This window comes from Myxocyprinus asiaticus, chromosome 2 (genome assembly GCF_019703515.2).
Source record: "Myxocyprinus asiaticus isolate MX2 ecotype Aquarium Trade chromosome 2, UBuf_Myxa_2, whole genome shotgun sequence".
Taxonomy (NCBI): domain Eukaryota; kingdom Metazoa; phylum Chordata; class Actinopteri; order Cypriniformes; family Catostomidae; genus Myxocyprinus; species Myxocyprinus asiaticus.
This window is the reverse complement of record NC_059345.1, coordinates 51896210-51902588: the sequence shown is the minus strand read 5'-3', so window position 1 is coordinate 51902588 and position 6379 is coordinate 51896210. Positions and strand designations below refer to the sequence as shown.

General features: G+C 35.3%; 1 protein-coding gene across 1 annotated transcript in view; it reads right to left on the bottom strand.

Annotated features, from left to right (window-relative positions):
• Positions 1-6379, bottom strand: part of cgnl1 (cingulin-like 1) — a 238340-nt gene that overhangs the window by 179889 nt on the left and 52072 nt on the right. The window lies entirely within an intron of this gene.

Sequence of the window (6379 nt, the reverse complement as noted above, 5' to 3'; positions counted from 1 at the left end):
TATATTATTATTATTACTATTATTATTATTATTGATTAATGGAGAGATTGTTTGAACCATCCATGGTTCAGCATAACTACAAATATCCTCATGATGTCCAAGTGTCGTCAGCCGAACAGTGCTGCTGAAGCCTTGAACTTGGTTTGATGAAATCTTTAATCTGTGTGATTTCATTTACTTTGGATATTTCAAAGTGCAAAAGTTGTACTGTAAGTTAATCATTAATTTGAGAAACAGATAGTCTACTACATGTCCCAGTGTAATCATTAACCCTCCAACTGGTTTTACCCCACTCCATAGCTGCATTCCCATTCACAGGTTAACTACGCAGTGTTTTCTGCTCCATACTCACCGAGTACGGGATATACGGGAAGTTCACTTCACTTGTCACAATGCAATCATTTGGAATACCCTCCAACGTCATCAAACACAGAAAATGCTTAAGTTGCGCACATTTTGGGTTTCAAATAAGATGACATAAAAACTTGTGTAAACGCTTATAAATGTAACATAAATAAACTTATATCCATATATATAAATTTATATAATACATCCATGTGTATTCATTAACAATTTAATGTTATATTGCATATTTAAATGAATAAATATTATTAGTTGCTGTTTAAGATAAAAAAATAAACGTTGATTGGTTATTTTTTAATATGTGTGTCTTCTTAACTGTTAGATGACCAATTGTCATGATAATGGATGTAGCGGTAACATCTCGTGCGGCATTTACGCACAACGACATAGAAAGCACACCTGACGTCTTAAACCCCTTTTGTTTATTTATTTATTTATTGATTGTGTTTATTTAAGCCTAACTACTGTACATCAGTACTCTGATGCTTCGCAGTTACTATGGATAAATTTCCCTCTTCACTTCCTGTGAAGCAATGTATTGATGTACCTTTATTCCTTGGAGTGCCCTTCCAACTGAATATATACTGTACGCTTCCTTCGGAATGGAATCTCACTTAAAGGAATATTCTGGGTTCAATACAAGTTAAGCTCAATCGACAGCATTTGTGGCATAATATTGATTACAACATTTATTTTCGACTTGTACCTCCTTTTCTTTAAAAAAACAAAAATCAAGTTTAAAGTGAGGCATTTACACTGGAAGTGAATGGGGCCAATTTTTTGAGGGTTTAAAGACTTCTAAAAGCAGTAACATTAATCCTTCTGTTTAAACTCGTATTATTTGAGCTGTGAAGTTGTTTAAATCGTCATTTAAAGGTGTTAGGGTTACGGCGTTACATTGTCATAGCAAAAAGTTGTAAAATTGGAAATAACTTTACACAGAAAAGGTTTGCAAGCGATTTTATTACACTAAAATCATCTTAACACGCATATTGTTTACGTCTTGTGATTATACTTTTGAAACAGTGAGTATTTCAATTATCATAAATTGGCCCCATTCACTTCCTTTGTACATGCCTCACTGGAACCCAGATTTGAGCTTTTTTTTTTTTTTTAAAGAAAAAGAGGGACGAGTCAAAATAAATTTTTGTGGTAATCAACATTATGCCACAAATGCTGTAGATTGAGTTTAATTTGTATTGAACCCGGAAGATTCCTTTAAGATGGCTAAATACAGTGTGAAGTCCACTCCGCAAGCCACTATTGGTCAGTTGGAACCTACTTTATATTTATGTGATTAACCCCTTTGAAAACACATAACTGTCTTTAAATCTCCTCTCTTTTTGCCCTTTTCAACCACAACTGACCCAGACTTAGTCTCCAATTCAAGGATAACTTGGTAATTTCAATGACAATCAATCTTTGGAACATATCAAGATCTTGACTACCTAAAAATCAGGGAACAAGACGATCAACCAGCACGTAAAAGGTCACAGGGATTATGATTCATGTCTTTCATGGTGGAAAATAGGATGCCTGGAGGAGTGGTATTCTCCTTCCCTACCGGAGAAGTATTTACTAGCAAGTTTCATTCAGTCTGACAGGGGTCAATAAGTGACAATAGTTTGTAAATAACAACCTTATGAACCCCATGTTGCTCCAAGTGACCTGTGTACTAACATAAGGTGCTTTTGCTTCACATATGAAACTGCTGTGTTCACCAGTAACCTTTTGGGAAATTTGATGCCAGTGTAGCTCATTTCTCAGAACCAACTTCACTTTTCATTTTTGCAATTACTTTAAAACAACGGATCTAAAGTCAGGGCCCCTCAAGTTCACACAGGTGTCCCAGCAGAGTACCACAGGTGTAGTTCATCCCATTAACTATGGACATGTTCCACTAACATTTGACATCTGGAAAGTGTAGACATACTGTCTTAATTTTAAACAGTGCATCTATTGTTTTGTAATTTCAATCCTAAAAATATTCTTTTTGTGAAATGCTGGTGTCAAATGTGATAACTCTCTTTAAAATAAATGCAATTTGGTTTGATATTTGTAATGTAATGTAATTTTTAGGTTTGGTGTATGTATCCAAATACTTTTTTGGGCCGCTGTATATGCAGAAGGACTACAGTAGTAAAAAACAAACAAGCAAACAAAATCTGTTTTTATGATTAATTTAGGTATTCTCAGAAGAGGTGAGTTGTAGTTCTGCACCTGGAGATTGGGTGACAGAATCAAGGATCGTTCTAATAATTGACCTCTTAACAATAATAATAATAATAATAATAATAATAAAAACATGACCATAGATGTAAACATTAAAGTAATATTAATGTCATGTGTCAATGTGACAGTAAAGTGTCAGGAGGGTGATTTGGCTAAACAACTTTATGTTCTTTACTTCTGCAGGTTTGTAATGGTTTGATAAATAGGCTGCACAAACAGAGGGTTCATTAAAATACTGTAGCAGACAATATCAGCATTCAATTGAATGGCTTTAGAAGTACATACATTATTCAGGGGAGTTATTGACTGTTTCACAGAACAACACATGCATTTACCTGGCTATGGAGTTTTCCACATTAATGTTTAAACAGGATGCCACATAGAGATCTCCCCCATTTTGGCCTTCTATTCTACTCTGCTACTTTGTCTTCCTTGCCATGTGAGATATTACTAAAGTTCAAACCTACATTGATAGCAGCACATCATTACTGATTGTTGTGCAACCAAATTGTTCCACCCATCCAACCTGCCTCACCCTCTGCTGATGTCATATTTCCCCCACCCAAATAAGGGGGGGAAAGTACGCTAGGTGCCTACATGTACCTGCCTCTATTTGTTATTTACGTACTGTCACCTTGCTCACCTGGTCTTGCTAGATAAGTTAGATTCCTTGAGGTGCAGATCAGAGAAGACTCATTTCCGAGATGAGATGGGGAGTCACAACAGGAAAAAGTCACAAACAGACAACAAGAAAAGGCGGCAGACGATATGTATTTGTTTGGAGAGGTTATCTGTGAGCCTAAAAAAGAAGTTAGTTACTGAAACTTAATTTTCAGAGAGACTTACAAAAGTGCTTTTGTTTTCCTATGTGGGACAACAAATGGAAAGCATTACATGGTTAAATGCTAGAGGTAGAAAAATACTACTTATAAATGAGCAATACAATACAAACAAGGAAAAGGTTTTTTTTATGTGTGTGTGTGTGTGTAATATAATTATATAATTTTTATATATATATATATATATATATATATATATATATATATATATATATATATATATATGATGTAAATAATTATATTACACACACACACACACACACACACACACACACACACATATATATATACCTCCCCACACATCTAGAGACATCCTCAATTGGAAAATGTATTCATTAATATATATATATATATACTAAAAATAGCCAAATGTCTTATTTTGGGTGTGGGGTTAGGGTTTGGGTTAGTCTTTGGCTTAGTTTGTACTAGGACAATTAGCTCTGTATAAAAACAATAGAAGTCTACAGTATGTAGATAGCAAAGTAAATGTGTGTTGATCTATCATTAGATCATTAAAAGAGGCGAGACTGAAGACTAGGAGGAATTCAGTTCTGTTGTGTTGAGGATGATTCTGCCATTTGGGTGTGAAGCCAGTGCAACTATGGGTGGGCCGTGAGTTGGCGCCAACAATATTCTTTAATACAAAATTACATACAGATGCCAATTTTACATTTGCAGGCCCAAGGATGGCAAAGTCCTTTGTTGTACAACTGTAGGTCTTACAACTGAGGTTTTAGTATGCACTAAACTGATTATTACATGACCTGGTTGAGCAGTATAGAAGCAAAACATAGGCATGCTATGTTATGTAATGTGGCCTTATAGACAGCTCAGCAATACATTACATTCACTTTTAAACCCACATATAGTAAGAAAAAAAAGCTAATGTGGGAACGCGCCAGAGAGATGTACATGAAGGCTGCTAGTGTTGTAACCAACAACAGTTTTATTGTTTAGCCAGCACTGTCATTGCCTTGGAATAGTAATCATTGTTGTTTTTCATTATAAGCCATACAACAGCTTCACTCCGCATCACCTCAGGCTGACAGGTGAATAATTACAGCGTCTTACTCTGTTTAATGATGTTCCCACAGAAGACAAAGAGAGCACTCAGAACTGGTTATTTGACATTTAGAAGGTATACTTACATAGCAACATGAAGTCCATGACCATTAGTGTTTGAGCTAAACACCCAATTTTTTTAGTCAGGAATTGTGACACTTTGCCAGTGAGTTTGAACTGTGACACGAGTCTGTGTGGACCCCTGCGAACCATAAGACATAAGACATCATGCATGAGCATTTGTATTGGGGATGAAATAGTATCACTTGCATATTGTTTTTGTTATATGTTATTTGGGCAATTTTGCTCTCTTTTCAGCACTTTTCTTGATTTGATCTCTTCTGTGCACCACTAAAAATGTTCTGTCTAGATTTCTGTCATCGCAAGGCAAAATGCAAACAGATGTGTGCCCGCTCATGATATGCTGTACATTCACTGACGAACAGATGCAATCTTTGTTTATTACTTTGTTTACAATTTTTTTTTTTTGGGAACGAGTACTGATATTTTGGTACTCGCCGATCACAAATCCTATACCTGTTTTTTTCCATATCAACAATTTATTTCAATTTTATCATTAAAATGGTGCTTAAATAAAAGCATTTATTAAAACTTTAATTAAATGAAAATATAACATTTAATTTTCAACAAAATATTGTATTATTTCTATCAAATGAAGTGCTTTTATACAGAAACTCACAGCACAATCCAAAATACAACATTAGAGTTATTTTTGTCAAATAAAGTGCTGCATAACAGAGCATCACAGATGTGAAATATTGCTTAAATATAGAACAATTACTATTGATTTATTATTATTATTAGCAGTAGTAGTAATATTACAGTGAATATTGCATAACTATGCAGTAGTGATCTCTTTATGTCGTGCATTTTTCCCTTTAAATTGAGCTTTTATTTTGAATTGTTTCTATGTTGACGGTAGCGTCTCAATCCTGAAAAGCCGGTGGCTATGTGACCCAAAGTGATTATTTATTCGCAGAAGGCTGCTATTTAATTAAATGAGTAGTCTGTGTGTGCCTAGCGCTAAAAAGTGAATTAGCGCTCTGCTCGCTTTGATCTGCTACAAACAGAGCATGCAATGCTCATGATGGTGTTTTCCGTGTATGAGTTAAGAATATCTAATAAGGAATGAGCACTTTGTGTCTTTATGTCTTCACAACATTCACAAGCACTCACATTTGAAGCGTGCAGCACATGTAAACTCAACCCGATCTCATGAAAATCCATACATAATTTACGAGTTGGCTATTTCGTATGGTCTCACACCATGTTGTTTGCATAAGCTCGTACAACTTCATCACGTGCAAATTCCCGGATGTCTAATGCGGAAGTAAGCGCGAGTTCCGCGCACGAGGTGACAAGGACATACTTGTTAATATTATGCCCATACCCAAAACCCTTATCTGAACTTAACCAATCATTAGATTGTGTAAACACGATAGGAAGCTGTTGTGTGTGACAGAGGCAAGTAATTGTCACATATTAGATGAAAACGATGTCCAGCGACGTCATTGGCTGTAGTGAAAGTCGTAGGAATTCAAACGAGTGCAGTGGCACAATACAATTTAGCCAAATTTAGAAAAGTCGTACGAATCCTGACGATTTCGCCATAAGAGTGTGTTGCGTAAACTATATATTTATCTCATTAAATCACAGCCTTTGCAGTTTAATAATCACACTAGTACATAAAGTGATTTTAATTTGTGTGCTAAATGTTTACAGAATGACATTTGCATGTCAGATGGTATCAGTTTTTGCTAATGGAGCACTTTCACAAGCACAAGTATGTGTATGAGCATGGTATCCGACCCGAATCCAATAGCAGTATCGATATCGGGACATCCCTATTTATTAAATTAAAA